We start from the raw sequence: 24,498 nt of genomic DNA on the forward strand, positions 1-24,498 counted from the left end.
AAAATATACAGAAATAAAGACAATGCGCCCAGACAGCAGAATGAGTGGAGTGCGGTGGGCAAGGCAAAGGGGGCAGCCGTGGAGCCGGGCAAAGCCAGCCACTGAGGTGGGGTCAGCACTGGAGGCCTGGAGCACGGCCTGACCTCCCTGGGTCTCTGTTTCGTCAGGATCAGGGCGATAAGGCCTATCTCGTGAGGTTTCCACGAGGGGTGAACCCCCATCGGGGCCTGGACAGAGGAAACCTGCAAATGACCACTGCCTGGATCGGATGCTTCATGACACGGTCAACACCCAACTGAAGGCAACCTGGCTTTGAAGTGACTCTTAGAGAAAATAAAACAAAACCCTGAGCTCCCTGATGTTTAATATAAATGCACCACATCCTAACTGCAAGTGTTTTTAAGAAGTGGTCAGGGGGAGGGGGTGGCCACGTGCTGCACTGTCCCCGGTGCTGACCAAGTGAGTCCTCCTCGGCACCCACGGCGGCCGCAGTCCAGAAGGACAAAGGTGAAGCCACAGCCCCCAGACAGCCCGCCCCTGCCGCCTCCGCCACCTGAGCCGAGCTCAGTAAGAGGCGTGGGGGTGCTGAGTGCTCACAGGGAAGCCGGGCGCCAGGATCAGGGCAGGGAGACAGCACCTTGGCCTTCCTCCTCTCTCTGCCCGACAGCCATCTGTGCCTGGACAGCCAGCCAGGCCCCTCAAACCCGACTGTCTGTGTGTCTGTGCATCTGTGTGTCTGTCCCCCTGTGTATCTGTGCATTTGTGTGTCTGTCCCCCGTGTGTGTGTCTGTCCACCTATGTATCTGTGTGTCTGTGTGTCTGTCCACCTGTGTGTCTGTGCGTTTGTGTGTCTGTCCATCTGTGTGTCTATGCATCTGTGTATCTGTGAGTCTGTCCACCTGTGTGTCTGTGCGTCTGTCCATCTGTGTATCTGTGCGTTTGTGTGTCTGTCCACCTGTGTGTCTATGCGTCTGTCCACCTGTGTATCTGTGTGTCTATGCATTTGTGTGTCTGTGTGTCTGTCCACCGGTGTGTCTGTGCGTCTGTCCATCTATCTGTGCATTTGTGTGTCTGTCCATCTGTGTGTCCGTGCGTCTGTGCATCTGTGTCTGTCCACTGTGTGTGTGTGCGTCTGTCCACCTATGTATCTGTGCGTTTGTACATCTGTGTGCCTGTGTGTCTGTCCACCTGCGTGTCTCTGCATCTGTAAGGCAAGTGGACTGGCCTAGAACCAGGAGGGCCTCCAGGAAGGGCCTCACTCCCTCCGGGTAGTAGGGAGGGGGTTGTGCACTCTCCACCCCAGCACAGATCACACACAACAGCTGATTCAGAGGAAAGTCTCCCTGCCAGAACGAAAGCACTTTGTCAGCATGCGGCCTGTACTCCCTGCCAAGGCCCCGCAGGTCTGAGATCTTCAGACTTAAACCCCAGCTGTGGACAGGCTTTAGGCCTGACAACAAAAACAAAGACTGAAAGGCCCCATCTTCCTTTGACTCCCACGTTGTCAGGCACTACCACGGGGAACCCAGGGTCAAGGACACCTGTGCCCGCGTGTGGGCCAAGCCCCTGCCACCCTCTGCCGAGACTCAGGAACATCGATCGGCCAGCATGGACCTTCTGGGAAGTCCACTGTGGTCACACGGATGATCCCAGAAGAGTGGACGCGGGAGGCCTTGGCCTGGCCCCAAAAGCCACATCACAGGCCCAGGAACTCGCCACTGTGACTGAGGAAAGGCCGCCACGCCATCAGCTGAAGGTGTGGGTCTTGGCCCGTCTGTGTGATGCCCAAAGGAGCTGGGGGCTCCCTCAGCACCTCCGACGGGTGCCCTGACCACTTTCTCAAGGTCTGTGCTGAGCAGTCTGCAGGGAACTCAGGACCTTCCTTCTCGGCATCTCGGCAGGCTGCTCTACCTGAGCCAGGACTTTCTACTTTTTCTTTTTCTTTCTCCCTATTTCCTCCCACTGAGTGATGGAAGGAGAGCAAGCACGGCTTGTCCGTTTTGTGTCCGTCTGTCTGTGTGCATTATGTCCATCACAGCAGCGAGTGAGCTGGCTCGGCTTCAGCTTTCCATCCTGCCTTTTGTGCTTTCTGGGCCTTTCCTGGATCGACGGGAGCATCCATCCAGGGCAGGGGGCCTGCACAGGGCAGAGCTGACGGAACCGGCTGCGCATCCCGGGAACGAGGGCCCAAGAGCCACGCTGCAGCCAGGCCACAGGCCATGGGCCGGCCCTCTGTGGGCATCCATCACAGACAGGGTGTCCACCACGGGCGCAGTGGCCCCTGCAGCCCCACCAGCGTGTCGGTGCCTGGCAGGCTCATCCAAGATTATGTGGCCTAAGTCCAGGAGAAAAGCTGAGAAGCCAGAGTGGGCATCTCAAAACAGACAAGTCGAGGCTGGATGCTGAGAAGGGAGTGGGTGCCAGATCCCCAGGGTCCTCCAGGGTGACACACACATGGGGTGACATCCGGGGTGCCTCCAGGGTGACACACGCATGGGGTGACACCTGGGGTGACACACAGTGCCTACAAGGTGATACACAGGGGAACACACAGGGGCCTACAGGGTGACACACGGGGTGCCTACAAGGTAACACACAGGGCAAGACAGCTCAAAGAGTGGTAAGGGTGGGAGAAGGGACTCTGCTTTCATGGAAAGCATTGGCAGAACCAACTCTCTGAGCACCCCTCTAGTGTTCTCTGGGATCTATGGAGGCCCAGAACTGAAAAAGGTTCAAAAAGTCTAAGCATTAAGAGGAGTTACACTGCTGATCTATCCCACAAGCACGCTGAGAGCCAGTGCCGTGCAGAGCTGCCTGGGAGCGCACGGAGACCCCACCCCAGGGGCGGGGGGACCTTCCCTGGCAGAGGTCACAGTGATCTCCATACATCAGACACCATGAGCTCAGGACCAAGGCCAAGCTGGACATCAGGTTGAGCCGGGTCCCTCTGAAGGACCCCGCAGCCAGCTCCCTCCCAACCGTCACAGCCTCTAAACACCCACAGAGCATGCGCACACGTCAGGGAATTCAAAAGGGAATTTTTGTAAATGCAGCTCCTTCATTGACTGACTAAGGGCACGGCCCTCCAGGGGATGTCAGAGTCCAGGAGATCCACAGCCCTCCCTGCCAAGCTCACTGTGACTCAGCTGGGTAAACCCCAGTAATCACGGGGAGGAGGGATGCAGTCTCCGAAGGGGCTAGGGCGGGGATGGGGAGGGGCATCCATCTCCACGGACCTGGATCTTAGGACCAGCTTCCTGCAGACACCTGACCGAGGGGAGGGAACAACCACGGAGAACTCCCTCCTCAGACACCAGTCAGGCATGCATGGGGACCTCAGAGTGCACCAGGCTGCAGGGAGGCCAGAAGCTGACCTTGCAGGTTCAGATAAAGCCTCAGAACTTGGTCTTTGGAGCTCCAGTGATGGAGCTTTGATCAGAGCATGTTTATCACTTTAGAACAATCACTCCGTTTCAGAGATCCAGTTAGGTTAGAGAAACCAGTGAGAGCTTTGCTAAGATAGCTGCTGCTGCTGCTGCTGCTGCTAAGTCGCTTCAGTCGTGTCCGACTCTGCGAGACCCCACGGACTGCAGCCTACCAGGCTCCTCCGTCCATGGGATTTTCCAGGCAAGAGTACTGGAGTGGGGTGCCATTGCCTTCTCCGGCTAAGATAGCTAGGGGCGGAGAAACCAGTGAGAACATAGCTGAAGACCACTAATGATTTGGAAGTGGCCTCCCTGTTTTTCATAGTGTATATCCGCAGCGAAAGGCTATCAGGTGTGAGGGCATGGACCCTAAACCAGCAAGCCTTCCAGAACATGGTGCTACAGCTGTGCAGTAAGCCCACGTGCCATCAGATTAAAACATAGCATCTTTGAATACATACCAGTAGTGTAACAGAAAGAACACTTCTCTAAGGTTCAGGAGACCCAGACTTAAGACTCGACTGCACCTTAGATTCACGAGCTCTCAGACACTTCCACAACCCCTTGGAAGCCTCAGCACCATCATCTATAATTTGAGGTGAATAATAAATGCCGTGCTTCTCGAGGGGGGGTCATGGAGATGACATAAATGAAACAGGAAAGCATCAGGGGTGTTCACACAGGAGCATGAAGACAGGGAGCTGCTGGCCCCTTCTGCTCTCGGCACCTCTGACTCTCTAGTTCAGCCACTTCACAACTATTTCAGGTATACCCGTATGCCAGACACCAAAGTTACCAAGGCAGTTAAGGAAAGCGCCATCCTCAAAGAGTGTATAAGAAAATAAATGGCCGTGACTGGGCATCTTGTCCTAGGAAAACAGAAACAAGAAAGGAGTTTGCCAATCCACAGCCAACATGCAATCCTCCATGAATCAGACCCCCTTACCATGTAATCTGGGCTATTTTGGAATAGCCTTAAGAAGATTCAGAGGGACCACCTCATTGTCAAGGTCTTAGAGTGCTCGTGGCCATGGGATATTTTTATAGCCTCTCTTGGAGTCAAGAGCAGTGCAGATTTTATACTCATTCTGAATTTAACTAGTATTTAAGTGTGCTGATTATAGCTGCAAATACACTTTTTATTCCAGTTTGTGGTTGGAGAGGTGGCCGGGGAAGAAGCCTTGGAAATTTACAGCACAGAAATAGCATGTGGTCTGTCCGCTTGAAGGAACCAATCCTTCCATGAGCATCAACAAGAAGGCCAGCAAAGGGCCTGAAGCAAAGACAAGACAATGAAATGAGGCTTTTTGTCACCATATCCCTGTTACCAGGGGCTTCCCAAGTGGCGCTAGCGGTAAAGAAGCCGCCTGCCAAAAAAGGAGACCTAAGAGACGTAGGTTCAATCCCTGGGTCAGGAAGATCCTCTGGAGGAGGAATTGGCAACCCACTCCAGTATTCTTGCCTGGAGAATCCCATGGACAGAGGAGCCTGGTGGGCTACAGTCAATAGGGTCTCAAAGAGTCAGACACAACTGAAGTGACTTAGTACACAGCACACCCTGTTACTATAGTCTGGGAGAGTCCCCCGAAGAAGCAGGCAGCAGCCCCAGGGCCGGGGTTTAAGAAGACCTAGGACACAGCAAGTCTAGCTGGTGAACTGGGGTCACCCAAGCAACACATCTAGACATGATCTGAATACAAAGAAAATGATGAAAGTGGAAACATGGAAATCGCTTTCTAACGGGCTTTGCCTGAAAGAGCAGCTCTCCTGCTTGTGGAGATGAACTCCTGGTGGCAGAAGGGCTTAGAAAAGACTGCAAAATCTGAACTCGGGTCCAGCTGCCAGCATCCTGGGGATGCTCTGAGGTCACCAGGTTCTCCTCTGCTGAACTAGGGTTTCAAAGGAATGGCCTTTAACCTTGGAGTTCTTGCACATCCCCTGTTCTCTCCCAGGGCTTCAGAGTGGGGAGATCTTAGCTGGTATGGGCCACAAGTGCCCCAAGTTTATTCCAATCTGAGCCTATTTATTTTTAAGACATCAGGCTTCCAGAAGACTTCTTTGAAGAACTGGTAACTCAACTACCTCCCCAAAATAAGTCTGGAAATCCATGCGATGTTAGCAACATGACTTCCTTTAAGCACTCTTCAATTCTACATCCAGACTCATGGGTGCTGCCTGGCAGGAATGTGTGCAGGAGAAGAGGGCATGGAGATCTTGCCCCATAGGATCTGGCATGGCACCGGCCACCTAATACACGCTTTTGACGATGAAACCCTCGTATGTCCCAGAATTTCAAGTCATTGAGAAAAATGTGGGACAGACAGGTTTCTTTTCAAACAAATACACTCCTGCCTGGACTTTTATTTCTTCTTTTTTTTTTTTTTTTTTTGAGAGAAGATGGTGTGAGTTTCTTTATAAATACATTAGAAAGTAAGGGCAAAATGAAATTATACGATAAGAAAATCTAGAACATCATGTTGGAGAAGGCAATGGCAACCCACTCCAGTACTCTTGCCTGGAAAATCCCATGGATGGAGGAGCCTGGAAGGCTGCAGTCCATGGGGTCGCTGAGGGTCAGGCATGACTGAGCGACTTCACTTTCACTTTTCACTTTCATGCATTGGAGAAGGAAATGGCAACCCACTCCAGTGTTCTTGCTTGGAGAATCCAGACGGGGGAGCCTGGTGGGCTGCCGTCTATGGGGTCGCACAGAGTCGGACACGACTGAAGTGACTTAGCAGCAGCAGCAGAACATCATGTTGATAACTAATGTTAATGCTTTTGTGTTCTTTCTCTGTAATGGATGAAGGAAGCCCCTGTGTTACATACAGATTAAATTTGGACCCGTCATCTAATCCAAACTGACCAACAAATATTTCTTTACACTAACACTTGTTGCTCCCATTTCACTGCCCATCTATGCAGGAGTCAGTTGGTAAAGAATCTGCCTGCAATGCAGGAGACCCCGGTTCAATTCCTGGGTGGGAAAGATCACCCAGAGAAGGAAATGGCAACCCACCCCAGTGTTCTTGCCTGGGAAATCCCATGGACAGAGAAGCCTGGCAGCTACAGAGAAATTTGTCATCTTAAATGCATTTACTTAAAAAGAAATCTGAAAATCACTAAGCTGTCTCTAGTCTAAGAAGTTAAAGAGCAACTTGCAGAATGAACACACAGTAAGTAGAAGGAAAGATCTGTTAACAAATAAAAACAAAAATAAAATGCAAAATTAAAGACAGTCACAGAGTCAAAAGTATTTTTCTTTTAAAATAATAATAAAACATACACTGTCTGGCAGGTTGGTCAAGAAAAAAATGAAAAATATAGCCCAATTAACATATTCATAATGAAAAAAAGATAGCAGGGATTTCAAGCAAAATGAATAATTTTATGCTAATTTTAACCTGAAAAACAGGTAACTATGAATATACTCCTAGAAAAATATAATATAAGAAAACTGAAAGAAGTCCAGTTTAAAAAGAAATAGGAGTTCAGATCATTTTAAACAGCTTGAAAAAATTAGATAAAAATCTAGCAACAAGGAAACCACGAGTTCTTGTTTTTAGTTGAGTACTACCAAAATTTAACGAGCAGATTAACTCAAATCATACACAAATTCTTGCAAGAAATAGGGGGAAAAAAAGGGAAAATAGGAAATAAAAACCTCTCTCTAAATCAGACAAAAGCAGTTAAGGAAAGGAAAAATATAAGCCAAAGTCACTCATGAGCAAAGAAACAAAAATTTAAAACAAAATAAAAGCAAATAGAATCCAGATGTGCATCAGGCACATATTTAGGGGGGAAAGTAAAGTCAAACAAGCTAGATTTATTGTAGTCATAGAAGAGGGTTTACCATTGAAATAAGTCATATGTGTCAGATAACATAGTAAGAAGAAAACGGTGGAAATCATACGTTCATCCTAATAGATACAGAGCAGTCTTTGATAAAACTCAACCTACACTCGTGATTAAAGCAGAAAACAAAACTCTGCAAAACAGAACCATAAGGAACCTCCTTAACCTAATAAAGGGTAACTGGAAAAAAGTGACAGCAAACATCAGTCTTAATCAAATAAGAACATTTCTTATAAAGATGAGGAACAATGAAGGGCTATCCTTTATTGCTTCAGTTCACTATTATATTAGAGCTCTAACTCAAACAAAGAAGACAGGAAAAAGAAAACGCCAGAAATGAAAAGAAATAAACCATATTTCAATTATTCACAAATGACTTTACTTCTAGGAGGATCTGTAGACAAAAATATTAGAATTACTAAAAGTTTAATAAAGTGTCTGGATGCAAGATATGTATAAACATCAATTAGACTTTTATCCTTTGCAAATATGACATCTTTTAGGGCATCCTGAAACTAAAGTGGCTGGAAACAAACATGTACATGTACCTAGGAGCATACAGAAAATGAGTAAGACCTAGTCACAAAAGTATACAACTTTCCCCAAATATATGGATAAAACACAAATATATGGATAGTGATACAATATTCATGCATAGGAGAACTCAACATAAACAATAAACTCAATCCTTTCTCAACTGACCTATAGATTGAAAGCAATCCTGGCAAATCCCCCACTGGTTTTGTTGTTGTCTTTGTCATTGCTCTTCTTGTTTCATAAATTAACTCTAAAATTTCTATAGAATGGCAAAAGTCAAGGACAGCCAAATATCACCCCATAAGAGGAAAAAGGTGAAAGACCAAATATAAAGGTGTCACAGAGAATTACGGTAATTAAGAGCAGGCAACACTGATTCAGAAGTGGGCAAATTAAGCAAGACAGAGAGAAAAGACGCAGAAACAAACCCATGTACCTGGGGAAACAAGACGTCACAGGCTGGGTGTCCCAGATACATGGGAAAAACGGACTGTTCAATAAATGGTACTAGGAGAATCACTATTCATTATGCATAAAACCAACACTGGATTCCTATATCACACACAAAAATTAACTCCAAGTAGTTTTAAAATTCTGAAGGAGATCAGCCCTGGGATTTCTTTGGAAGGAATGATGCTAAAGCTGAAACTCCAGTATTTTGGCCACCTCATGCAGAGTTGACTCATTGGAAAAGACTCTGATGCTGGGAGGGATTGGGGGCAGGAGGAAAAGGGGATGACAGAGGATGAGACGGCTGGATGGCATCACTGACTCAATGGACATGAGTTTGAGTGAGCTCCGGGAGTTGGTGATGGACAGGGAGGCCTGGTGTGCTGTGATTCATGGGGTCGCAAAGAGTCGGACACAACTGAGCGACTGAACTGAACTGAACTAAACTGAATTTTAAAATAGGTAAAAGAAGATAAGGGAGTAACTTATAACCTTGGGACACAGAAGAAAATCTTGAAGGAAAAGCTCTAACCATAAATGGGCAAGGTTGTCTACATAAAATACACTAAAATCAAGAAAAGCACCTTGTGAAAACATACAGCACAAACTAGAAGGTGATCTTTTTTAACACATGAAACCACCATTGTGAGTCTTCTGAATATGTAAAGAATGCTTTCAAGTCGATGAAAAAACATAACCCAACGAGAACCGACATCAAGGAGATGAACAGTCTTTTTACAGTAAATGAAACAGATGATAACTAAAAATGTGAAAGAAGCTCAAAACTGCTGGTACATTAAGTTCACTCTACTATTAATTTGTCAAAAATTAAGAAGGCCAATGACACCAAGTGTTGGGATAAGACAAGCGTGAATCTTAAAGGACACTTTTATTCACTGCTGATAACAATGTGTGTTGGTAAATTAACAAGGCGTTTTCTTGTAAAGTTGGTCATAAATTAGCCTTTCTTTAGTCCCAAACTCTCCTCCTTGGTACGTAACCAAAAGAAAAAGAAATGGCATATGTGCAGCAGAGATATGTGCAAGAATATAAATAGCAGGGTATTTTGTGACAGCAAAAGACTGAAAATAACTCAAACACCCACTGACAGGAGGAAGCATGGATGTTAACCTTATCAGATATTATATAAGTGAGATGAATAAATATAGCTGCACAGAACAAGGCTGTTAAATCCTAGAAACAAAACACTGAACAACATCATGACACAACTTTTAATGAGTAGTATTATATATATTTTTAGGGATACAGACTACCAAAAACAGCAAGGAAAGATGAAAGGATAGCGCAGGGAAGGGCAGTCAGATAGATGAAAATGTCCACATCGGGGTCACCGTGTTGGCAATGATTTGTTTGAGACAGGTTCATTAATTATACTTCATAACTCACGTATATAAAGTGTTATATATATCAGATCCAACCTATCAGATGTTTTTTAAAAGATATGATTAGAATGGTATTGTCTAATCTGGTTCAGATTTAAAATGGGTCTCTCTCCAGTGAAATGGTATCTCACCATCTTTAGATGGTGAAACTAAAAAACAAACTAAAAATTATTAGTGTTATTTTTCTGGGGAGGACAAAGAGATGAAGCATTTACACTTGTGTTTAATGATTTTTCTGTATTTTAATAATTTTACTACATTCATGTGAAGTGAAAGTTAAACTCGCTTAGTTGTGTCTGACTCTGCGACCCCATGGATGGTAGTCCATGGGATTCTCCAGGCCAGAATACTGGAGTGGGTAGCCTTTTCCTTCTCCAGGGGATCTTCCCAACCCAGGGATTGAACCCAGGTCTCCCACTTTGCAAGCGGATTCTTTACCAGCTGAGCCACAAGGGAAGCCCACTACATTCATATATGTATTAAAAATATTAAGTAACCAGCTTAAATTGGTGACCTTCAGAAACACAGAGGCTGAGAGCAACAAGAGCTCCTCAGAGGATTCCAATGGACCACTGTTAATTTACTGTCAATGAATTTAAAGAAAACAGGGATGTCCGGGCTGAGCTGGTAGCCAGATCTCTGAATGGATGTCTTAGACCATGTCCACACGCCACCCCCACCCAAAGCCTCCATCCATCTCCCTGGCCAGGGAGACAGCTCTGGGTTCAAGAAGTCAAGAAGTTCAAGGAATCAAGAAGTCAGATTCAACTCCAATACCAGGTCTTAAGGTCTATGGATTTCATGATCCTTTTTAATTAACAAGACGTCCTTTAGGTCCTGTCCTATAAAAGAACAGGGTCATGTACTTATAATTTCTTCTCTATGTCAATGGAAACTTTTCGATTCTCTTAAAAAGAAAAGAAAAAAAAAAAAAAAGGACTATGAAATGCTTTCCCTTGGCTAGGCCCCTCTTCAGAGATTGTGAAATATGATTTTTCACCCCCAGCTTGGAACAATTTATACATGAAACATCCTGCTTCTTGTTAGTTCTCACATTCAGTTCACTCACTCACACAGTATGCTCTTCATTCTGATGTTTCAAAACCCCACAGTGCATCTGATTTTCTTTCTAGGGGGTGCTGGTGATAAGATTACACTCTCTGATGTTCACTTCAGCTTGCCCCACAATGTTAAACTTGAATTGGGCAGAGAGGATCTAGAACAAAATTGCAAAGTATCTTGTAGGGCTGACACTACTTGCAAAGTATCTGGTAGGGCCGACACTTCCTAACACATCTAGGGATGGCTGCCCCAGAGCCCGCTGGCCTCATGTCAGCCTCGTCTCTCCCCACGCCAATCCTGCCCACTAATGGATTTAAAGTGATGCTCCTGAACTCTGCAAATAATTCATCAAGTTCAATATATATGGCCCCTCCCTCAGCTGGGTAGTGACTACTCAAGATATCTTTATATTTCCATAAAGCACAGGCTAACCCCTCTTTATTAAAGAGGCTCTTTCAAAATTCCAGCCCAGAGAGGACACCATCCCACTGCCACCAACTTCTTGCTTGTAGACATCTCGCAAACCTAAATAATGTCCATTTTTAACCAAGCTCTTTTCCAAGACTTCCTATTCCTCCCTGCTTTCCTGGTGCTGTAAGTCCATCCAAAACCTTCTTTACAGGCAGAAGGTCAAGTGAGATGTGGAAGCTGGGTGTGCTGGGTTAGCTGGGCTCCACCATTTCCCAGCTGCATCATCCTGAAGTCGCTTTTGGTCTTAGTTTTCTCAGCTGGACCGTGGGAACAACAGTAGCTATCATCACAGGAGAGCTGTGTAAGCGAACAGTGCAGAGCACACATGGAGGTTCAAGTATAAACTCCAAGGCCTACACCAACTACAGCTGTGAGCAGACATCCTTTGTTATTTAATCTCTCCCTAGGCACGTGGACAGTGGCTTCAGGAGCCCGAGAATAAATCAAGATTATGGCTTCTTCCTGCTGTGCTGGAAGGCATCCCTCAGCCCCATCCTCCAAATTCCTACAGCCCTCCCTAGTAACCGGACCATCCCTCCCCTGAACACAAAACACACATGACCATGGGAATGCTTAGCCCTCCTCACAGCTGTGCGCAGGGTGCTTCCTGTCATCTTGTTTGCATCTTCTGTGCCCCCAAGGTCTGCCCTCTCCACCCCGCCCTTAGGTCCCAGAGGAGGCTGCAGGTGGTCATTCTATTTGCATTTGGTTTCTGATCATAACAAATAGCTGAATGTGGTTTACACATCATGAGAATCCTGCCCACCCTTCTGGCACAGCTGGGACTTCCGGGTAGGTAGGGAGGCACGGCTGTCATTCCCATTTTAACAAAGAAGAAATCCAGGCTCAGAGATGCCAGTGACTTTCTCCAGCTCCGATTTCTGGGTGGCTCAGATGGTAAAGCATCTGCCTGCAATGCAGGAGACCCAGGTTCAATCCCTGGGTCAGGAAGATCCCCTAGCAACCCACTCCAGTATTCTTGCCTGGAAAATTCCATGGATGGAGAAGCCTGGTGGGCTACAGTCTATGGGATTGCAAAGAGAAGGACAGGATTGAGCAACTTCACCTTCACTTTCCCCAGCTCCTGGGCAGGAAGGGGTGAAGCTGGTCCTGGACCTGCCTTCTGACTCCCTGTGTCCACCTCTTTCCACCACAACACAGAGCTTTGAATCTGCTCTATGTGCCCCAAAGGAGAGATTTTCTGGTTTTCGTAGGGAAGAACTGAGCTACAGCCAACAATAACATTTTACAAGTACACAGGACTTTAGCACATTCCTCGGTTGTCATAAAATTACAGAAGAATTTTAAATAGTTGCAGAAGATACAACTTCTGGCATACTGGAAATATTGTCTTTTTAAAATAAAGTAGCAACAGTTGAAAGAAGTGTAATTTCTAGTATATCATTTATTCTTTTAATATCCATGAATAGCTAAAGCAATCCTGAGAAAGAAGAACAAAGCTGAACACGTCCTGATTTCACACTATATGATGAAGCTACAATAATCAAAACAGTATAGTATTGGCATAAAACAGACACACCAATCAATAGAACATAATAAAAATCCTAAAAGTTTCTGCATGGCAAAGAGATCATCAACAAAATGAAAAGGCAACTTGTAGTATGGGAAAAAAATATTTGTAAACCCCCTATCTGATAAGGAAGGGGTTAACATTCAAAATATAGAAAGAACTCATATCACTCAATAGTAAAAGTACAAATAATCCAATTTTGAAATGGGCAAAGAACTGAAACAGATATTTTTCCAAAGGAGATGTACAAATGGCCAACAGGTAGATGAAGATATATGCTCAACATCACTACACATCATGGAAAGGCAAATCAAACCACAAGATGTCACCTCACACCTGTTAGAATGTCTGTTATCAAGGAGACCAGAGATAAATGCTGACGGGGGTGGAGAAGAGGGTACCGGTAGACACTGATGATGGAAAGTGTAAACTGGAACAGCCCTGTGGAAAACAGTATGGAGGGTCCTCAGATTATTAAAAATATAACACACGATCCAGCAGTCCCATTTCTGGGTATACATCTGGAGGAAACAAAATCATTAACTCAAAGAGATGACTGAAGTCCCATGTTCAGCTCTACCCTCCGCAGGCAAGATGTTAGAAACAATCTCAGTGTCTGTTGACAGATGAATGGATAAATATATATATATATGGCATATATATGGTATAAATACAATGGATTATTATTCAGCTTTAAAAAAAGACGAAGTCCTGACATGGATGAACTGGTGGCATTATGCAGGTGAAATAAACCAGACCACATGGTATCATTTATATTGAAATCTAAAAAAAAAAACAAACAAAGGAAAACTCATAGAAACAGAGAGAAGAAAGGTGGCTGTCAAGTGCGGGGGTGGAGGGGTGGGGGAAATAGGGAGCGGTTGGTAAAAGTGTGAAAACTTTCAGTTATACGATGAATAAGATCTAAGGATCTAACCTATAAATGGTGACTATACAGGCCTCTGGTTTAAACCAATACATTCAGAAAAAATTTCAGGAAAAATATATTCACTTCAATACACCTCTCCACAGAAAATACCTTAATACATGATTTTATCATAACCATGTTTCAATTTTATGTTTGTCCATATTATTTGCATATTTATCTCCTTCCAATAGTTTAACAGATGAGAACAGTTTTCACTGTTAAGCCAATGAACCGATAAGAATTCCTTTCTATCAGGAAGATTTTACCTTATTTTAAATTCAGATAAGTGTGTTTATACACAGTTGATACATAGAATAAATTATGGAATATGCTTATAAAATAAGTCATTAAAATAAGTAAATTCAGGACTAAAATGAGATTGAGGTAAGTCAATTATGTTATGCAGTTTTCAATAAATGATAATGACCAGATACTAAAGATTTACTCACTGACATTAATCAAGCATGTTAACTGTAGCAGAAACCATTAAGTATCATAAAGGATGGTATTTCTTTGGTAAAAGGGCTTGCATGTGTTTGTGAAGCTCGGTTGTTAAGCTTTGGGTAATTAAAAAAAGAAAAAAAAAGTACTGTATGCAGGAGGAAATGGCAACCCACTCCACTTTCCTTGCCTGGAAAATCCCATGGACCAGGGAGCCTGGCAGGCTGCTGTCCACAGGGCCACAAAGGGCTGGACACAACTGAACGACTGAGCACGCACTCACTGTGCATTTTTTAAATTGAGAAGGGGAAAAATTTTCCATTATTCCCTGTTTTCCATCTTTTCTTTGCAACAGTGCCCAATGAATCTGTCCAAATTACTTTAAAAAAATTCTATCACTATGCTAACAAATCCTGATGGTTCCCGACCAGCCACAGGAGGCGGTCTAATCCAGACCTGCAGGGTCCAGCCCAAGGGGCCCTATTGCCTTCCACCCTCTGTCCCTCCCTTCTCTCCACTCAAGACACATCCCTTCAGCCGTGAAGGGACCTAGTACTCAGCACCTCTTTCTCAGTCTCAGTTCTGCTTCATCCTGCACTCAAGTTTTGGGAACTGGCATCCCACACCTGCTGGCCAACGTGCATCAGAGGAAAACGTCAGAGCAGAAAACCCACCCACGGCTCCTCCTCCATCCCTCTGGGACTTTGCACACAATAGATGCTCATCAACTGTCTGCTGCCTGGATGTCCAGAGAAACTCACAGCATCCTGGCACTTGCTTGTCTCTGACCAGAGGTCCTCGCTGCCGCTGGGCCCTGGGACATGCAGACAGTGAGAATGATTAGCAGACTTGCCCAGCAAATGCTGACTTGACAGCACAGCCTAGACCACAGCACATGTAGCTCTCAAAACAAACAGAACAACAGCAAAAGCTCAAGAAACTGCAATGGAGACAAATGTGGAAAATGTGACACCATCACCATTTCTTTTACCGAGACCCTCAGCCACGGGATCTCAGAAGAGCATCTTTACGTGTTTCTGTTTCCAAAAATACTGCTGGCCTAACCGCCTCAGCCACTCTGAAACCAAGAGAACTAAAGCCAGGTATTGATATTTTCGATTCTAGTTAATCTTTTAAGCAACCTTTGCCTTAAAGCTTCACCAGCCAAGACTGAGCCCCGTGTCCCAGCTGCAGCTCTCAGAATGCCGGCCGTTCCCAAGGCCGTGCTAAGGCCAAGGCTCAGCTAAACTTTCTTTACAGAAGATTTCTTTTCTTATCGATGACATTCTCCAATTGGCGGGGAGGGGGGAAGGAAAAGGAAAAAAACTCTTGTTTCAGATTTAGCTACTTCAATCACAGAAGTGAGACCTGGGGGTGGCTTATATCCTCTGGAGGCTGTTTCTCTTTATAAATCCTAAACATTTAAAAATAGCTTTGCCTGTGCTGGAATGTCATTTTCTGGTATTTGGGCTTCTTCCACACGAATCTTTTTGTGACTATGAAGCCATTTCAGTTCTTGGAATTTGCTGGAGACCGATTCCCAAACACAGCGTCCTGGGAGGTGGGAGTGGGTCAATGCAGGGAGAAAACACAATTCCACTCTGCTTCACAACGCCTTCTTTCCCAGGGTGCTTTCACGTTCCCCTCATACCCGGGGAGACTGTGTCTGAACCAGTCAGGGTACTGCAGAGATAGCTGCAAAAACCCTAAATCATTGCAGCTGAGGTCAAAATACACACACGCACTCACTCAGTACCCAAGGCCTGTGAAGAAGTAGGGGGCCATGCTTGAAAGGTCACACTTCCTGTTTCCTTGCAGTGCTGATGAGCCAGCTGGAGACCTCCCTTGGCCTCAGCAAAAAAAAATGTGTCAGTGAGAAATTAGCAACAGATTCCCAGGATTACTGGAGAAACGCTGGTAATGTCAGTACATGGTACACTGTCAGGGATTCCACAGGGATTCTCAAGCAGGCCCTTTGAGAGTGCAAGCGACAAGGCTGGCCTAGTGGTTAGGACTCCACACTCCCACTGAGGGTTCAATCCCTGGTCAGGGAACAAACATGCTACTTGCCAAAAAAATTTAAAAATAAAGTGCAGGTGGTGAAAAGGCAAGGCCAGCTAATGAGGACTTGAGGCTGTTGGGGAGGGAATGTTGGAATTTAGCTTCCCTAAACTGCCCCAACAACACAAGAGATGACTCTACACATGGGCATCACCAGATCGCCAAATTCAGATTGATTATATTCTTTGCAGCCGAAGATGGAGAAGTTCTATACAGTCAGCAAAAACAAGACCGGGAGTTGACTGTGGCTCAGATCATGAACACCTTATTGCAAATTTTAGACTTAAAATGAAGAAAGTAGGGAAAACCAATAGATCAATCATGAGTGTGAGTGAAAAGTCGCTCAGTCGTGTCTGACTCTCTGCGACCCCATGGACTATATAGTCCATGGAATTCTCCAGGTCAGAACAGTAGAGTAGGTAGCCTTTCCCTTCTTAAGGGAATCTTCCCAACCCAGGGATCAAACCCCGGTCTCCCGCATTGCAGGTGGATTCTTCACCGGCTGAGCCACAAGGGAAGCCCAGGATATGACCTAAATCAAAGCCCTTATGATTATACAGTAGAAGTGACAAATAGGTTCAAGGAATTAGATTTGATAGACAGAGTGCCTGAAAAACTAGGGACATAGGTATGTAACACTGTACAGGAGGTGGTGATCAAAACCATCCTCATGAAAAAGAAATGCAAAAAGGCAAAATGGTTGTCTGAGGAGGCCTCAAAAATAGCTGAGAAGAGAAGAGAAGCAAAAGGCAAAGGAGAAAAGGAAAGCTGTATCCATCTGCATGCAGAGGTCCAAAGAATAGCAAGGAGAGATAAGAAAACTTTTATAAGTGACCAATGCAAAGAAACAGAGGAAAACAATAAAAGGGAAAGACTCTTGAGATCTCTTCAAGAAAATTAGATATCACAGGAACATTTCATGCAAAGATGGGCACAACAAAAGACAGAAACGGTATGGACCTAACAGAAGTAGAAGATATTAAGAACAGGTGGCAAGAATTCACAGAAGAACTATACAAAGAAGATCTTCATGAACCACATAACCACAATGGTGTGATCACTCACCTAGAGCCAGACATCCTGGAATGAGAAATCAAGTGGGCCTTAGTAAGCATCACTATGAACAAAGCTAGGGGAGGTGATGGAATTCCAGCCAAGCTATTTCAAATCCTAAAAGAAGATGCTGTGAAAGTGCTGCACTCAATATGCCAGCAAATTTGGAAAACTCAGCAGTGGCTACAGGACTGGAAAAGGTCAGTTTTCATTCCAATCTCAAAGAAAGGCAATGCCAAAGAATACTCAGACTACCTCACAATTGCACTCATCTCACATGCTAGCAAAGTAATGCTCAAAATTTTCCCAGTCAGGCTTCAGCAATACATGAATTGAGAACTTCCAGATGTTCAAGCTGGATTTAGAAAAGGCAGAGGAACCAGAGATCAAATTGCCAACATCTGTTGGGTTATAGAAAAACCAAGAGAGTTCCATAAAATCATCTACTTCTGCTTTGTTGACTATGTTAAAGCCTTTGACTGTGTGGATCACAACTAACTAGAAAAATCTTAAAGAGATGAGAATACCAGGTATTCCTGAGAAATCTATATGCAGGTCAAGAAGCAACAGTTAGAACTGGACATGGAACAACGGACTGGTTCCAAATTGGGAAAGAAGTATATCAAGGATGGATATTGTCACCCTCCTCATTTAATATATATGTAGAGTACATCATGGGAAATGCTGGGCTAGATAAAGTACAAGCCGGAATCAAGATTGCTGGGAGAAATATCAATAACCTCAGATATGCAAATGACACCACCCTTATAGCAGAATTAAAGAGTCTCTTGATGAAAGTGAAAGAGGAGAGTGAAAAAGCTGGCTTAAAACTCAACATTTAAAAAATGAAGATCATGACATGCAGTCCCATCACTTCATGGCAAATAGATGGAGAAAGAATGGATACAGTGAGAGACTTTATTTTCTTGGTCTCCAAAATCACTGTAGATGGTGACTGCAGCCATGAAATTAAAAGACACTTGCTCCCTGGAAGAAAAGTTATGACCAACATAGACAGCATATTAAAAAGCAGAGACATTACTTTGCTGACAAAGGTCTGTCTAGTCAAAGCTATGGTTTTTCTAGTAGTCGTATATGGATGTGAGAGTTGGACCATAAAGAAAGCTAAGTGCCAAAGAATTGATGCTTTTTAACTGTGGTGTGGGAGAAGACTCTTGAGAGTCCCTTGGACTACAAGGAGATCCAACCAGTCCATCCTAAAGGAAATCAGTCCTGAGTATTCATTGGAAAGACTGATGCTGAAGCTGAAGCTCCAATAGTTTGGCCACCTGATGCGAAGAACTGACTCATTGGAAAAGACCTTGATGCTGAGAAAGACTGAGGGAGGGAGGAGAAGGGGACGACAGAGGATGAGATGGTTGGATGGCATCGCGGACTCAGTGGGCAAGAGTTTGAACAACTCAGGGACTTGGTGATGGACAGGGAAGCCTGGCGTGCTGCCATTCATGCTGTAGCAGAGTCAGACACGATTGAGCTACTGAATGGAACTGAAAGTGCCCCATATCCCCAGGTCCAGGCACACTGACAACCCACTGCTCCTGTCTTCCCAGCCAAGCCCTCCAGTGTCCTGGTACAGACAGCACTGGCCCTTCCCCTGCCCCTCCAGGCCATCCATCACCCAGCCTGACCTCCTCCTCACAACCCACATGCTCTCTCCTCAAGTCACCATGGTAACCTCCCAGTGACCTGGGTCATCTCTCTCCTGCAGACACTGTTGTTCAGGATGTCCTTTCATTTTTCCCTTCTGCTCAGCCAAACAATATTCTGTTTTTTTTTAAATTTTCATTGGAGTATAGTTAATTTACAGTGTTATATTAGTTTAAGGTGCACAGCAAAATGAATCAGTTTTATATATATATATATATATATATATATATATATATCTCCATTCTTTTTCAGAGTCTTTTCCTATATAGCTTATTAGAAAATATTGAGTAGAGTTCATATATATTGCTATATAGTAGGCCCTTTTTCATTATCTATTTTATTTATAGTAGTGTGTATGAACCTAGAAATTATAATACTAAGTGGAGTGAGTCACAAAAAGACAAATAGCACATGATATCACTTATATGTGGGATCTAATTTTAAAATGATACAAATGAACCTTTTTACAAAGAGAAACAGACTCACAGATCTTGATATTTTAAGTCTTGAGCTACTGTGTGCGTAGTTGCTCAGTCATGTCCGACTCTTTGCGGCCCCATGGACTGTAGCCTGCCAGGCTTTTCTGTCCATGGGATTCTCCAGGCAAGAAGACTGGAGTCGGCTGCCATAAGCTCCTCCAGGGGATCTTCCCAAACCAGGGATCGAACCCAGGTCTTCCTCAGACGGTAAGGCGGATTCCTTACCGTCTGAGCCACCAGGGAAGCCCAAGAAGACTGGAGCGGGTGGCCTATCCCTTCTCCAGAGGATCTTCCCGACCCAGGAATCAAACCGGGGTCTCCTACATTGCAGGTGGATTCTTTACCAACTCAGCTACCAGGGAAGCTACCGTGCATGCTTTCAAGTCCCCAGCTGAACTGTCTAGATAAACACACAATCACACGGATGGGGGTCTTTCCATCTGTGGCCATGAGCTCCACGTGGATTCACACCAGGGGATCACGCCGCATCTGTCTCTCCCTGGAGGTCTCCTCACTCTTTCTCTTTTTCCCCAAACTAACAAGACCTCCTGCACCACGGAAGTCTCACCTGAAGACTTCACTTCCAATTTCACAAAGAAAATAGAAGCAATCACAACAAAATGCCTCTTCTGAGCACCACACGTGTCTGTCATGTAGTCCATCCCCACCAGTAACTATCTGTGTTCCTCTCTAAACAACCCCACCTGTACACAAACACCTCTCCCTCACCTACTCAAGACACAGTCCCAGCAACCCTCTGTCCTATAGTAACATTTTTTCCTCTCTACTAGACCATCCCCACGGATGTATAAACAAAGCTAATGCATCTAACTAAAAACAAATTCTCTCAGCCTGACTTACCCCACCAGCTACCACCCCATATTCTGCTCCCCTTGGCAGCAAACCTCCTCCAAATTGTTGTCAACAATCTCTGTCTCAGATTCTTCCCTCCATCTTTCCCTCCAAACCCATTCTCCTTGGCCTTGGTTGCCATAGCCACCAGACCCACATGACATTTTGCTGTTTTTACTGACGCCACCAATGACCCGCATGGCACTGGTTCAAGAGTCAGTTCTCCGTCTCCACCTCACTTGGCCTGTGCACACACTGGGCACAGCTCATCATTCCCTCCTTCTGAAATGACTGCATGTGGCTTTCAGGCAGACTCCCCCCTGGATTTCCCCCTTTCTGCCTGGGGCTTGCTTCTTGGTGCTCCGAAAGCTGGAAAGTCCCAGGACCCAATCTTGAAAACTCTTCTATCCCCAGGATCTTATCTGACCTTATTCCTTTAATACCCACAGACCAAAGATCTCCGTTGTATCTCCAGCTCAGACCACCGTCTTCAACTACCAGATCTGGATATACCTGTCACTCAGCCTCTCCATTTGGGGGTCTTATAATCTCAAACGCAATCTGTTCAAAATTGAACCCCTTGTGGCACCACCCCCTTGCCACTACCCTGGCGGAGTTCCCCATCTCAGGTGGTGACAACTCTCCAGTTATGCAAGCTAAAATTGTTGCTATCATGATGGACTTTCACTTCTTCTCAAGCCCTACATCCATTCTGCCAGGACACCTTAAGGGCTCTTTCTTCAAAATAAATCCAGAATGTGACCACTTCCTGCTTTTCATGACTACCAATGGAGCAGGCCACTGAATTATCTCTTGCTGAATTACTAAAGGATTTCTCTAATGACCTCTAAGTGGCCTCCTGGTCTTCCCCTATCCTCTAACATCAGTGCCAGAATGAGCCGATTAAAACAGATCCTGTCCCTTCTCTGCTTAAAACCCTGCACTGATTTTCAAACCTAGAATTCCTCCAACGGTCCACGATGCTAAAACATGGTCAGTTCTCCACTGTCTCCTGACCACCCCACACCACCTGACTGCCTCTCGGTGTTCCTGGACTCTGGGCCTTCACACATACATCTTCTTCTAACTCCATTTCTCTTGTCCCAGATGCTAACTGGCTAATTCCCAGTTCAGTTCAGTCACTCAGTCATGTCCGACTCTTTGCGCCCCATGGACTATACCACGTCAAGCCTCCCTGTCCATCACCAACTCTCGGAGTTTACTCAAACACATGCCCATTGAGCCGGTGATACCATCCAACCATCTCATCCTCTGTCATCCCCTTCTCCTGACCTTATTCCTTTTCAAATGGGTCAGCTCTTCCCATCAGGTGGCCAAAGTATTGGAGCTTCAGCTTCAACATCAGTCCTTCCAATGAACACCCAGGACTGATCTCTTTAGGATGGACTGGTTGGATCTCCTTGCAGTCCAAGGGACTCTCAAGAGTCTTCTCCAATACCACAGTTCAAAAGCATTAATTCTTCGGTGCTCAGCTTTCTTTATAGTCCAACTCTCACATCCATACATGACTACTGGAAAAACCATAGCCTTGACCAGACGGACCTTCGTTGGCAAAGTCCCACAGTTCCTTAAATCCCTGTTTAAATGTCAGCTTTTTAACGAGACCTCCCAGAGCACTCCATTTAAAACTCCACCCCTCTAGAGCTGGCAGCTTTTTATTTTCTCCATGACACTTACGCCTGGGAATGAAACATAAAATTCACTCCCTCACGCGGTGGAGCAGACACGGTCTGTCTCTTGGTGCCTGTCCCCACCCTCACGTTCCACTCACATCCCGCCATCCGGGAACTTCCAAGAAAGCAGAAGGGTTGGAGCAGCACCGGGCACAATGCAAGTGGCTCAATGCATCTCTTCTAGGTGAATCCATGAATCATGGAAACCCTGGAGACACCACTTTGATTTTCTAAACCTGTTTCCCAGTCTACAAAACCAGACTGGCAATATCAACCTCATGAGGTTGTTAAAAGCAGTAAATGAGGACCTGGGTGGAAATCTTCATAAAATATTAATTACTATAATCACTTAACATAATATGCTAAGGACCATCCTCAAAATTCATTAAGGGGAAGCAAACTAGGCAACAGCTTACATGGTGTGGTTTAAGAGATTTAGAAAAACTCATTCAGGGTCTTTCCCAACAACTGCCTGAGATTCCACCTAAAAGACATAAATCAAAGTTTTCAAGCTTTCCTTTTCCAAATTCAAAGTTACCTCTGAAATGTCCTAATGGGAGGAGAGGAACGGTCTTCCGGCCAAATTCCAGGGTCCCCGGAGGCTCAGCTGGCTCGCCCTCTCATGACAGGACGCCCTCCTGGAGAAGGGGGAGGAGGTCTCTGGCACTGGGGTCCCTGCAGACCTGGGGGATGGGGACAACACCAGACTCCGCCGAATGCTGACCACCTGGGGACAGGAGAAGGGTGCAGGAGCTTAGTGAGCAGGTCTGGGCGGGGGGCGGCAAACATGAACATGCCCACTCAGCACCCTCCCAGCATCAGCCTTTCCAATCTCCAACCCAAGAGGGAAAGCCTGTGAAATAACCACTGAAATCTAGGCAGATTAATCTATGAAAGTATTACAGTTCACTGGAAGAGGAGCTGAGGCTTATGGTGTAAGTAACCAAACTCCACCACGAGGTTAACAGATACATTTGCCAACAAAGACAATTTTCAGACGACTAAGTGTCCCTGGTCTTCCTTTCCACCCCCTCTTTCCCCAATCACAGCTATACAGGTTTGCCCTAACTGGACTCCTACAGGGAGAGGTTTAGGTCCATAGAATAGCAACATAAAGCAAGATTGCATGAACTGCAGTCCCCAATGTAACTACTAAGGAGATAACTGAAAAATGAATGAAGAATGAACTACAGAATTAAAAAGGCAGATTAGAAACTAACACTAAAGAAGGCAAAATAGAGGAATAAAGGAACGCCAATGACACATATCCATAGGGAAAAACAGCAAAACCGCAGACATAAATTCTATCTCATCAGTAATTGTACTAAATAGTCTAAACACTCTAATCAAATGGCAGAAATGGGTACAATGGATAAAGAACATATGCTGTCAAAGGAGACCCACTTCAGAACAGCATCCAAGAGTAAAACCCTTATAAATTCAATAAGCTATACAATATTTGTATGTTGAAAATTACCAAAACATCATTACAAGAAATTAAAAACTAAGTAAATAGACATCCTGTGCTCAAGGACCGAAAGACAATACCGTTAAGACAGCAGTACTTCCCATATTGATCTTCAGGTTCAATGCAATCTCTGTTAAAATTTCAGCTTTCTTTTTCACAAAAATTGACAAGTTGTTCCTAAAATTCATATAGAAATCCAAGACACATAGAGACAAAACAACCTTAAAAAGGAAAAGCAAAGTTGGAGAATTCACATTTACTGATGTCAAAAAAAAAAAAAAAAAAAAAGCTACCATAATCAAGATAGTGCAATAGTGGTATAAGGACACACAGAAAAGGAAAATGGCTTAGAACTGACGTTCAGAAATAAACCCACATATTTATGTTTAACTGATTTTTGACAAGAGCGCCATGACAATCCAGAGAGTAAATGAGAGCTTTTCAAAAAATAGTACTGACATTCAAAAAATGAATCTCTACACAGACTTTATACCTTCCACAAAAATTAACTCAAAATGGATTATAGACCTAAATGTAAGAACCGAAAATTACAAAACTCCTGGAAGAAATCATAGCAGTAAATCTTTGTAATCTTTACATACTAGTTTCTTAGATATATCTCCAAAAGCACATACAACCAAAGAAAAAGCGGTAAGTTGGAACTCAATCAAAATTTTAAAATTTTGTGTACTACTGACAACCATCAATAAAGTAAAATCAACCCACAGAAGGGGAGAAAATACACACAAATCCATCTATCTGATATAGATATTATACATACCTGATAAAGATGTATTCAAATTATATAATGAACACATTCAAATCAACAATAAAAAGAGAAATAACCCAAATAAATAATGGGCAAAAGATGTAAATAGACATTTCTCCAAAAACAAGATATCCAATTGGCCAACAAGCATATTTAAAAAATGCTCAACATGATTATTCAGCTTAGGAAAGGCAAATCAAATGAGATATCATGTCATACCCACTAGGATGACTAGAATCAAAGACAAAAGACAACAAGTGTAAGTGCAAATGTGAATTCTGAACCCTTACATTACACATTGCTACTGGGAACTTAGTGGTACAGCTACCTTGAGAAATTGGCAGTTCGTCC

At 44.6% G+C, this 24,498-nt stretch overlaps 1 protein-coding gene and 1 non-coding gene across 13 annotated transcripts in view; one reads left to right on the forward strand and one right to left on the reverse strand.

Moving 5' to 3' along the window:
* Positions 1-24,498, reverse strand: part of RNF144A (ring finger protein 144A) — a 129,091-nt gene that overhangs the window by 73,961 nt on the left and 30,632 nt on the right. For 11 of the 12 annotated variants that reach the window (XM_010810310.4, XM_005213107.5, XM_015473574.3 and 8 more), the window contains one exon: positions 22,449-22,637. The exons of the other annotated variant lie outside the window; for it this stretch is intronic. The gene's annotated coding sequence lies outside the window, so the exon portion shown is untranslated. The remainder of the gene's footprint in view (positions 1-22,448; positions 22,638-24,498) is intronic. 12 annotated transcript variants of the gene reach the window in all.
* TRNAC-GCA (transfer RNA cysteine (anticodon GCA)) lies at positions 12,083-12,154 on the forward strand. The gene has a single exon. It is a non-coding gene; the product is annotated as a tRNA-Cys (tRNA).

Source organism: Bos taurus, chromosome 11 (genome assembly GCF_002263795.3).
Source record: "Bos taurus isolate L1 Dominette 01449 registration number 42190680 breed Hereford chromosome 11, ARS-UCD2.0, whole genome shotgun sequence".
Classification (NCBI taxonomy): Eukaryota; Metazoa; Chordata; class Mammalia; order Artiodactyla; family Bovidae; genus Bos; species Bos taurus.